The 12,820-nt window shown below is 33.3% G+C and overlaps 2 non-coding genes across 2 annotated transcripts; both read right to left on the bottom strand.

Moving 5' to 3' along the window:
• Positions 1-1,559: 1,559 nt before the first annotated feature.
• TRNAI-AAU (transfer RNA isoleucine (anticodon AAU)) lies at positions 1,560-1,633 on the bottom strand. The gene has a single exon. It is a non-coding gene; the product is annotated as a tRNA-Ile (tRNA).
• Positions 1,634-3,990: 2,357 nt separating this feature from the next.
• On the bottom strand, positions 3,991-4,064 carry TRNAI-AAU (transfer RNA isoleucine (anticodon AAU)). The gene has a single exon. It is a non-coding gene; the product is annotated as a tRNA-Ile (tRNA).
• Positions 4,065-12,820: the final 8,756 nt, after the last annotated feature.

The raw sequence follows: 12,820 nt of genomic DNA, 5'->3' as shown, positions 1-12,820 counted from the left end.
TATAGATGACATGCCAAAGGAAACATGTCGTGATAGAATTGGAGAAAACACCCTAATGGACATATGGGAATTTAGTAGAAAGGTCTTACATGAAATAAGGGGCATCGCTAAGGAGTTTAGAGGCGTACTCTTCCACTTCCCAACTATTATCCACAATTAACTAGTTTTCACTGTCATTACCTTTTGTAAAGTTCAATGAGACGAATAAGAAGGGTCATCATATTAATGAATGAATCTGATGAAGACATAACATAAGAAACACTAATTATACAATTCATTTTATTATGTCATTCTCTTGAGGAAATGATAATAAAAACATATTCAAATGACCATTTTCTAGTCATTGACTTTTTTGAAGGGTTGATCAAATCATGTTCTGGGTTGGCCATGTGATAGCCTATAAAGACCTTCTTTCATGTACGACCGCTAATTATTATATCATAATAACATTGTTCATCCTAATCAAATAGTACTTGGGCCATAATTATAAACAAAGAAAATACAACTTTCACGTTTATTAAGAATGGTAGTTAATATATTTAATTTTCTTGATTCCACTAACAAGAATAAACATAATTACTAATTTACCCTTAATTAAATTGTCATCCCCTAACAATACTCCCTCTATTTTTTTGTTAAAATTCGCTTTGAGAAAATAAATGTACCAAATTATAAGTCATTTCACAATACCAATAAATCATTAATATTATTTTTCTTACTATACGCTTGAGAATTTATTACTCTCTCTTCTTCCCTTTCTTTAAGTTTATCTTTATAATACCATTAATAAAAGATAATTTTATAATATTTCATAATTTCTCTTTATCATACAACAATGATTACATTTTTTTAATATAAACGAAAATGTCAAAACGACTTCTAAAAAAAAAAGAGGTAGTATTAAGTAACTAGTGCAAGATTAATTTTTTATTTATTAAAAGAATTAAACGTGCCTAGATTTTCTTTGTCACTGACTTATATTTAAGACTAAACATATTAGAAGATTTTTTTTCTGATAAATAAGGTCGGAGGGAGTATGTATTTTCCTAGTGTACATAACAAATTATCACATCCTTCGTATAGGTACTTCTTTCTTGAGCTAGCAATAATTGTTCATCTTAAATCTTTTCTGAATTAAATATAGGGTTGCTCGGTCATGGTGTATCAATTGTGACCATATAAACCAACAAAAGGAAATGAAATTTAAGAATATGCATATGATGGAATTAGTTTTCAGATACCTATAAGCATAATCATGACTGTGTTAAATTTTTAGAAGTCCTATGTAGGTTAGCCGCGGTTTATATGTGGAAAAATAAATAGAAACCCTAATTTGCCAGGGTTTAACCATGAGAAATATTTTACAAGGCGATGCATGCCTTCAAAGACAACCATCAGCACAACGATTGCGTGTGAACATTTTTCTATCATATACTTCTTTTTGTAAAGTAATTTATATGATATATTTGAACAAGGAGAAATAAAAAATATTATAGAAATTAAGCTACTAGGTATGTTTGTCAAATGATTTCAGATTTAACCAAAAATAAAACAACCATTGGCCCATGCAGGTCTCGAACCTGCGACCTTCGCGTTATTAGCACGACGCTCTAACCAACTGAGCTAATGGGCCATGCGTGTATATTGTCTAAAATACTAATTTAATAGTTTCTTTTAAAGAAAGAAGTAGAAAATATTTATACAAGTGTATTGATGTGTTACCCTTATCGTCTTCTTCTACAATATCTAACTTTTCATAATTTCAATCTTATGTTAGAATTGAATGTGGCCTAGAAGGATGCAAAGAAAGCTAAGGTGATAGAGGAAACAATGAGAAAATCTCACAATAGGTTGAAAATACACTATAATAGGAAAGCAAGTACTTGAATTTCAACAACAACAATGTATTTGTTAGGTTCAGTCATATGAGTGAGGTTAGTCAGGCGCTGAAAATATGAAAATACTAGGGTGTGGTTGTTATGTGGAGATTAATTTATAGGGTATTAGAACTGATTTGGCTATTTGGTAGCTAAAAATCGATTTATGAGGCATTAGAAATTGTTTTAGGGATGTAAAAGTCATAAATTTTTGAAGCGTTATAGAAATCAATTTTTAGGTTGTAAGACATTTATTTTTAGGTGAGCATGAGATAATAGTAAGACTTAAGAATAAATGGGTGATAAATAATGAAGTGTAATTAGACTTAATTAGGTTATTTAATGGATGTATATAATAATTAAGTCATTTAAGATAAAGCTTGATTAATCTCGATATTAGTGTTATGTTTGAAAATATTGTTTCGTGTAATCATATTTTGTTAACGATAAAATTAAACTATTATGACATGTGAATCACTGTATGTGTCAAGTTTCAATATCAGATGAGTGTTATTTGACAATGATGTTATTAAATAAGGTCTTTCTAAGTTCCATATAGATGACATGCCAAAGGAAACATGTCGTGATAGAATTGGAGAAAACACCCTAATGGACTTATGGGAATTTAGTAGAAAGGTCTTACATGAAATAAGGGGCATCGCTAAGGAGTTTAGAGGCGTACTCTTCAACTTCCCAACTATTATCCACAATTAACTAGTTTTCACTGTCATTACCTTTTGTAAAGTTCAATGAGACGAATAAGAAGGGTCATCATATTAATGAATGAATCTGATGAAGACATAACATAAGAAACACTAGTTATACAATTCAATTTATTATGTCATTCTCTTGAGGAAATGATAATAAAAACATATTCAAATGACCATTTTCTAGTCATTGACTTTTTTGAAGGGTTGATCAAATCATGTTCTTGGTTGGCCATGTGATAGCCTATAAAGACCTTCTTTCATGTACGACCGCTAATTATTATATCATAATAACATTGTTCATCCTAATCAAATAGTACTTGGGCCATAATTATAAACAAAGAAAATACAACTTTCACGTTTATTAAGAATGGTAGTTAATATATTTAATTTTCTTGATTCCACTAACAAGAATAAACATAATTACTAATTTACCCTTAATTAAATTGTCATCCCCTAACAATACTCCCTCTATTTTTTTGTTAAAATTCGCTTTGAGAAAATAAATGTACCAAATTATAAGTCATTTCACAATACCAATAAATCATTAATATTATTTTTCTTACTATACGCTTGAGAATTTATTACTCTCACTTTTTCCCTTTCTTTAAATTTATCTTTATAATACCATTAATAAAAGATAATTTTATAATATTTCATAATTTCTCTTTATCATACAACAATGATTACATTTTTTTTAATATAAACGAAAATGTCAAAACGACTTCTAAAAAAAAAGAGGTAGTATTAAGTAACTAGTGCAAGATTAATTTTTTATTTATTAAAAGAATTAAACGTGCCTAGATTTTCTTTGTCACTGACTTATATTTAAGACTAAACATATTAGAAGATTTTTTTTCTGATAAATAAGGTCGGAGGGAGTATGTATTTTCCTAGTGTACATAACAAATTATCACATCCTTCGTATAGGTACTTCTTTCTTGAGCTAGCAATAATTGTTCATCTTAAATCTTTTCTGAATTAAATATAGGGTTGCTCGGTCATGGTGTATCAATTGTGACCATATAAACCAACAAAAGGAAATGAAATTTAAGAATATGCATATGATGGAATTAGTTTTCAGATACCTATAAGCATAATCATGACTGTGTTAAATTTTTAGAAGTCCTATGTAGGTTAGCCGCGGTTTATATGTGGAAAAATAAATAGAAACCCTAATTTGCCAGGGTTTAACCATGAGAAATATTTTACAAGGCAATGCATGCCTTCAAAGACAACCATCAGCACAACGACTGCGTGTGAACATTTTTCTATCATATACTTCTTTTTGTAAAGTAATTTATATGATATATTTGAACAAGGAGAAATAAAAAATATTATAGAAATTAAGCTACTAGGTATGTTTGTCAAATGATTTCATATTTAACCAAAAATAAAACAACCATTGGCCCATGCAGGTCTCGAACCTGCGACCTTCGCGTTATTAGCACGACGCTCTAACCAACTGAGCTAATGGGCCATGCGTGTATATTGTCTAAATACTAATTTAATAGTTTCTTTTAGAGAAATAAGTAGAAAATATTTATACAAGTGTATTGATGTGTTACCCTTATCGTCTTCTTCTACAATATCTAACTTTTCATAATTTCAATCTTATGTTAGAATTGAATGTGGCCTAGAAGGATGCAAAGAAAGCTAAGGTGATAGAGGAAACAATGAGAAAATCTCACACTAGGTTGAAAATACACTATAATAGGAAAGCAAGTACTTGAATTTCAACAACAGCAATGTATTTGTTAGGTTCAGTCATATGAGTGAGGTTAGTCAGGCACTGAAAATATGAAAATACTAAGGTGTGGTTGTTATGTGGAGATTAATTTATAGGGTATTAGAACTGATTAGGCTATTTGGTAGCTAAAAATCGATTTATGAGGCATTAGAAATTGTTTTAGGATGTAAAAGTCATAAATTTTCGAAGCGTTATAGAAATCAATTTTTAGGTTGTAAGACATTTATTTTTAGGTGAGCATGAGATAATAGTAAGACTTAAGAATAAATGGGTGATAAATAATGAAGTGTAATTAGGCTTAATTAGGTTATTTAATGGATGTATATAATAATTAAGTCATTTAAGATAAAGCTTGATTAATCTCGATATTAGTGTTATGTTTGAAAATATTGTTTCGTGTAATCGTATTTTGTTGACGATAAAATTAAACTATTATGACATGTGAATCACGGTATGTGTCAAGTTTCAATATCAGAAGAGTGTTATTTGACAATGATGTTATTAAATAAGGTCTTTCTAAGTTCCATATAGATGACATGCCAAAGGAAACATGTCGTGATAGAATTGGAGAAAACACCCTAATGGACTTATGGGAATTTAGTAGAAAGGTCTTACATGAAATAAGGGGCATCGCTAAGGAGTTTAGAGGCGTACTCTTCAACTTCCCAACTATTATCCACAATTAACTAGTTTTCACTGTCATTACCTTTTGTAAAGTTCAATGAGACGAATAAGAAGGGTCATCATATTAATGAATGAATCTGATGAAGACATAACATAAGAAACACTAATTATACAATTCATTTTATTATGTCATTCTCTTGAGGAAATGATAATAAAAACATATTCAAATGACCATTTTCTAGTCATTGACTTTTTTGAAGGGTTGATCAAATCATGTTCTTGGTTGGCCATGTGATAGCCTATAAAGACCTTCTTTCATGTACGACCGCTAATTATTATATCATAATAACATTGTTCATCCTAATCAAATAGTACTTGGGCCATAATTATAAACAAAGAAAATACAACTTTCACGTTTATTAAGAATGGTAGTTAATATATTTAATTTTCTTGATTCCACTAACAAGAATAAACATAATTACTAATTTACCCTTAATTAAATTGTCATCGCCTAATAATACTCCCTCTATTTTTTTGTTAAAATTCACTTTGAGAAAATAAATGTACCAAATTATAAGTCATTTCACAATACCAATAAATCATTAATATTATTTTTCTTACTATACGCTTGAGAATTTATTACTCTCTCTTCTTCCCTTTCTTTAAGTTTATCTTTATAATACCATTAATAAAAGATAATTTTATAATATTTCATAATTTCTCTTTATCATACAACAATGATTACATTTTTTTAATATAAACGAAAATGTCAAAACGACTTCTAAAAAAAAAGAGGTAGTATTAAGTAACTAGTGCAAGATTAATTTTTTATTTATTAAAAGAATTAAACGTGCCTAGATTTTCTTTGTCACTGACTTATATTTAAGACTAAACATATTAGAAGATTTTTTTCTAGATAAATAAGGTCGGAGGGAGTATGTATTTTCCTAGTGTACATAACAAATTATCACATCCTTCGTATAGGTACTTCTTTCTTGAGCTAGCAATAATTGTTCATCTTAAATCTTTTCTGAATTAAATATAGGGTTGCTCGGTCATGGTGTATCAATTGTGACCATATAAACCAACAAAAGGAAATGAAATTTAAGAATATGCATATGATGGAATTAGTTTTCAGATACCTATAAGCATAATCATGATTGTGTTAAATTTTTAGAAGTCCTATGTGTCGCATCCTGCGAAAAACAACCGGCGAGACTCGAATAAAAACACAACACAGAGCCGCCACTGCGCGTTATTTATCCCAAGATAGGGAAAGGAAACGCTCAGAGAAACCTGGAAAGGAAATGGTCTCGTGACCAAAGAGAAAGGGTAAGGGTGTCGGTTACGCGAGGGGAAGGTATTAGCACCCCTCACGTCCATCGTACTCGACGGGATCCACGTCCTAGAATAAAGAATAGGTTGCTAAACATCACACACACACACAGGGAACACAGGTGGGGTTAGGAGAAACGGGCTCGATAAGGTATCGCACCTTATGCCTACATATCTTGTCTGGAACAAGAATCAGAGCCACTGTAGTTCGGCTTACGCACGCCAAACAACACAAAACATACAAACAAGCAAGGGTGGCAAACATGGAGCCCGACAACCACTGGATGGAATTACGTCGGCATCCGAACCAAAACACACTCAAAAGGGCAAACGTGGAGCCCGACAGCCAATCACTGGGCTTACGTCGGCATCCGAACCAAACACACAATCAGATAACAAGTAAACACACGCAAAAAAGAAAAAGGTTGCCCGGAGTGGTCTCGCACGACCACCTGCCTACATACCTCGTCTGGAACGAGGATCAGGGCGATGTAGTTCCCCCGAAAGGGAAAAAGATTTCAGCCAGAAACCGGGGAGACACAACACTAGGGAGACTACTACTCGAGCCTAGTGTTGTCATGCATCGTTACCCTAAGTTCAGTTTTCTATCCTACTTGCATAAGCAAACTATTCCTATCCAGGAAAGAAGCAAGCACACAAGCAAACAACATACAAGCATACATCAAATGAGAACAAGCATCTCAAACAGGCATGTCAATCAGATATCCACAGAGCACCCACTATAGCCAAACAAGGGGGCTCAATCAATAGGTTTGACTGCCTCAGCGAGTCATCTGTACAGGCTGGTTTTGCTCTTAACCTTGCCATTACGAGGCTAAGGTGAAGCAGATGATAGGTGAAGTGAGGATCAGACCTCACAGCTCTTATCCCTAACCAGGGAGAGCTTCTGACAAATGAGCATGGGTCCAGAATGGGGGAACCCTTCTATACTCAGAGACTCTGACACAATGTGCACTGCACGGATCTTGGGCTTGTAATCTCAATGCTACAACCATGTAATGGGAGCAAGGAGAAGACTCACATAATAGTGGGGGGTAGACTGCATACCCCTACCTTCCACCAATTGCCTTATTTAAAGGACTTTCACCTGCTTGGCACGAAAAATAAACAACCACAATCATCGCCTCTTAAGGAGGACTTCAGACAGTTTGCCCGGTCAAATAACAGACCGGGTCTCCAGACTACATGAAGTTAGGAAGTTATACCTCAATGCAAGTTGCTTAAGCAAAGCAAAGCAAAAGTTCACAAGGAACTGAGCAACTAAAAGTACCTGGAAACAGTCAAACACAGTTAGTACTCAGACAACCAATCAGAAAACAACAAGTTAATCAGTCAAACTATGCAAACTAATGCACAACAAAGGCAAGCTATGAGCTCAAGCCCAAGCTTCACAACCTACAAAACAATGTTATGTTAGTGTACAAACATCAAACAACATCAATTGCATTTAACTTGATTCATTCTCCATGTGCATTGTGCTATTCATCCTGAAAAATCAAGCAAACATTAGCAACTAGACCACTAGGCCAAGCCTAGGGTCCAAAGGCAAGAAAAATTCCTAAACAGCAAGGTATCTCTAACCAAACTCAAATTAATGTCAAACAAAAGCCAACACAATTAGTCCCATGTCCATATCATTCATTATATTCATGTTATGCACAAAACAAAGCAAACTAGCTCAAATGAAGCATCAAACATGCAAACAGAACTATTGCATTCAAATCCACATCAAAACACTTCCAAAAATTCTCAAATAATTTACACCTAAACAGGGACTATTCAAGGTCTAGCATACCAAATTTCAGCTTAATTGGGCAAAAGGAACCATGTCAATGAAAATCAACAAAAACAGACACAATTATATGCTCCAAATCACAACATCAACACATGCTTCCACTTCAAAAATTCATAACTCCATGAGAACAAAAAAGAAATGGATGAGACCAAAACAGGGATGTCCTATCATGTGTCTATTACAATCATATCAAATTTCATGATCACACAATACCATATGAGTATTTCACACCAAATATTCCAACATATGTCACATGAACTTGCAAATTCAACTACCAGAAATGAAAAATAGCAATCAATTTGAAAATGCCACATAAAATTCCACAAAAATTCACATAGCATCTTAACATGTCAATCCAACATCATGCAAAATTTCATGTCATTCCAACAAGTATAGGTCACTCAAAAAAATCCAGCAAGTTGACATAATGAGGTGTGACACACATTGTCACACCTAAGTTCAAAAATTCACATCTCAATGGCCAGGTATCAAAAATTCATGAAATTTACATGTAAATAAACATTGATCAGTCCACAATCATCACAAAAATTTTCAAGAATTTATTTCATACTATGAGCATTTCACAATCAAAATGGTAGAATGTATCAAAATGTAGCACATGTTAAAGAAACCTAAGTCAAACACAAATATTACCATGCACAACTTCAACCAATAGGTCAAAAAACATCTACAGTCAACAAGGAAGTCAAAGAAAAAATTCCTATATTTTTCTGAATTTTCTATGATTTTTGGTGAATTTTTTAAAGTGTTATGAATTTTTTACAATTTTTTATGAATTAATATAATTAAATTGAATTATTAATGGCAGTCTTGTAATTCCTGTGAACAGTGGCGCGGTAAACTCATTTTGAATTTGGAAAAGGCCTGAAACGTGAATCAACAGGAAGAATTCCCAGACTTCATCTTCTTCGCCGCGCGGCATTAACACGTTCATCAACGGCAACTTCGACATTGCTCATTTCACAACCAAATTTCACAAACTGATATCCGTTGGAATCGTCTCACCATGTACATCTCAACTATGTAACTAATTCCACCTAATTCCTAACACATCTCACGGATCGATCAATTAAAGTTTCACATTCAAAGCTTCGAGTCGCGATTTCTCTCAACTCGCTCAATCATTTTTCAAACCAATTGCTACATGTTAACCTATGACAAATGACCTACACAACGCATATGACAATTGGCAAAATCGTGAGACTCGAATTTTGAGTACCTTGAGATTGCAGTGTTGGAATCGGAGCTTTCAAGGTGTTGTGACGCGAAACAGTCGAAGAACAAGCTTCAAGAAGTAGCCTGGAACACTCAGGATCAATGGCAATGGCTTCTAGAAGGAGAAATTCGATTTCACCATGGAAGGACCTTGCTTGAACAGTCGTGAATGGTGGTGAATTTGAGATGAATCTTCACAAACAGATGAAGTAGATGATGTATGAAACTCGAATCCACAAGCGCTTTTCCAAATGATCAAGAACTGAGGAAGTTTGATGAATTTTGGTATGAAGTGTTCTTGAGAGAATTTTGAGAATTTGGAGAGTTTTTGATCTGATTCTTGGAATTGTGAATTCTGTTATGATTAGTTGTGATTAAGCTTATATATTCATGATTAATCCAAGCCTTAATCACACCAATTAACAAAATGCAAATAATTAGTGAAAGTGGTTATTTTCAAGCTAGGGGCAAAATTGAACTTTCACATGCCAGCTCATGACAGCTCAATGCCACCTCATACACCTTCTAAACACCTGTCATGAGCTGTTGCCACTTGTTGGATGTTCATTGGATGTGTAATTCTCATTTTCACTATGTGATGGCTTATGTGTTCATTTTCAAGTCCATTTCAAAATCCAATTTTCAAACCATAAGGCTTTGGCATATTATGAATATTCCAACAAGTTCCAAATACCATTTATGAGGTGTTGCAAAAATCCCCACTCAAAAATTCCAATTATTTCACAAGTTGGACAATTTTGCCCTTGGTCCATTTAACTGTCCAGTTGAAATTTGACTTTTTGCATTGGCCACTTTTGAGAAAATCCAATTATGCACCATGAAAGTACATGTCAAATGGAGTTTGTGCATATAAAGAACTTCCAATTTGGACAATCCATGTGGAAGTTATGGCCTCCTGATTATGGGTCATTTTTGAATTTCACTGAGCCATAACTTGACAACCATACATGGGATTTTCAAGTTCTTGGACTTTTTGGAAAGGTGAGAACAAGATCTACAACTTTCATGTTGAACAAATTTTCATTTGAAGCTTCCTTGGACACGTGGTCTTGAGGTCAAAAACTTTCCATTTTTGGAAACTTCAATTACAAGTCACTTTCTATTTTTGGCAGTTTTTGTTCTGACTTGATTTTCTCCATTCTTAAGCTTTGAGATATCAAATAACACTTGTTCCAACATGAATGAAGTGTATCCAACTCATTTCCACCTCCAAATCCATCAGATCATGTACAGTTGACCACAGTTGACTTTTTCATCTGATAGATGAATCTGGCAATGCATTGATCAATCTAAGCCCCAATCTCCAACTGAAATGGCTCAAGGGTGAAACCCTAGCCTCAATAAGCTCAAAATAACCAAAGAATGAACCCCATAACCATCATAAACCCCATCTCCTGACCATGCCCTGATTGGCCCAATGCAACCGATTAGGGTTGACCAGTGGTCAAAACCCTAATCTCGAGGAATCTGCTTCAACACTTGATTCTTCTGATGATAACCAACCATGATGATGATGATGTATCATTGCAATCAAGATTAAGACCAACATCCATTGAGAATCACAAAACCCTAATTCACAGCCCAATCCTCAGATGGCCAATGATCAGTCAGTAAACCCTAGGCTTGCACTTTTGACTTCTTCATCTTCTGATCAAGACTTGGGAGGATAGCTTGCACAATGTAATCACATGATATGCAATATGCAATGCCTAATGCCCTAAAAAATGATATGCAATAGATGTTAAGCTAGTCCCAAGAGAGGAGGGCAAATTTTGAGGTGTTACACTATGTAGGTTAGCCGCGGTTTATATGTGGAAAAATAAATAGAAACCCTAATTTGCCAGGGTTTAACCATGAGAAATATTTTACAAGGCGATGCATGCCTTCAAAGACAACCATCAGCACAACGATTGCGTGTGAACATTTTTCTATCATATACTTCTTTTTGTAAAGTAATTTATATGATATATTTGAACAAGGAGAAATAAAAAATATTATAGAAATTAAGCTACTAGGTATGTTTGTCAAATGATTTCAGATTTAACCAAAAATAAAACAACCATTGGCCCATGAGACCTGCGACCTTCGCGTTATTAGCACGACGCTCTAACCAACTGAGCTAATGGGCCATGCGTGTATATTGTCTAAAATACTAATTTAATAGTTTCTTTTAAAGAAAGAAGTAGAAAATATTTATACAAGTGTATTGATGTGTTACCCTTATCGTCTTCTTCTACAATATCTAACTTTTCATAATTTCAATCTTATGTTAGAATTGAATGTGGCCTAGAAGGATGCAAAGAAAGCTAAGGTGATAGAGGAAACAATGAGAAAATCTCACAATAGGTTGAAAATACACTATAATAGGAAAGCAAGTACTTGAATTTCTACAACAGCAATGTATTTGTTAGGTTCAGTCATATGAGTGAGGTTAGTCAGGCGCTGAAAATATGAAAATACTAGGGTGTGGTTGTTATGTGGAGATTAATTTATAGGGTATTAGAACTGATTAGGCTATTTGGTAGCTAAAAATCGATTTATGAGGCATTAGAAATTGTTTTAGGGATGTAAAAGTCATAATTTTCGAAGCGTTATAGAAATCAATTTTTAGGTTGTAAGACATTTATTTTTAGGTGAGCATGAGATAATAGTAAGACTTAAGAATAAATGGGTGATAAATAATGAAGTGTAATTAGACTTAATTTGGTTATTTAATGGATGTATATAATAATTAAGTCATTTAAGATAAAACTTGATTAATCTCGATATTAGTGTTATGTTTGAAAATATTGTTTCGTGTAATCATATTTTGTTAACGATAAAATTAAACTATTATGACATGTGAATCACGGTATGTGTCAAGTTTCAATATCAGATGAGTGTTATTTGACAATGATGTTATTAAATAAGGTCTTTCTAAGTTCCATATAGATGACATGCCAAAGGAAACATGTCGTGATAGAATTGGAGAAAACACCCTAATGGAGTTATGGGAATATAGTAGAAAGGTCTTACATGAAATAAGGGGCATCGCTAAGGAGTTTAGAGGCATACTCTTCAACTTCCCAACTATTATCCACAATTAACTAGTTTTCACTGTCATTACCTTTTGTAAAGTTCAATGAGACGAATAAGAAGGGTCATCATATTAATGAATGAATCGGATGAAGACATAACATAAGAAACACTAATTATACAATTCATTTTATTATGTCATTCTCTTGAGGAAATGTTAATAAAAACATATTCAAAGGACCATTTTCTAGTCATTGACTTTTTTGAAGGGTTGATCAAATCATGTTCTTGGTTGGCCATGTGATAGCCTATAAAGACCTTCTTTCATGTACGACCGCTAATTATTATATCATAATAACATTGTTCATCCTAATCAAATAGTACTTCAACCATGTGATAGCCTATAAAGACCTTCTTTCATGTACGGCCATGTGAGAGA

The sequence above is a fragment of the Lathyrus oleraceus genome, chromosome 7 (genome assembly GCF_024323335.1).
Source record: "Lathyrus oleraceus cultivar Zhongwan6 chromosome 7, CAAS_Psat_ZW6_1.0, whole genome shotgun sequence".
NCBI lineage: Eukaryota > Viridiplantae > Streptophyta > Magnoliopsida > Fabales > Fabaceae > Lathyrus > Lathyrus oleraceus.
This window is presented reverse-complemented; position numbering and strand designations above follow the sequence as displayed.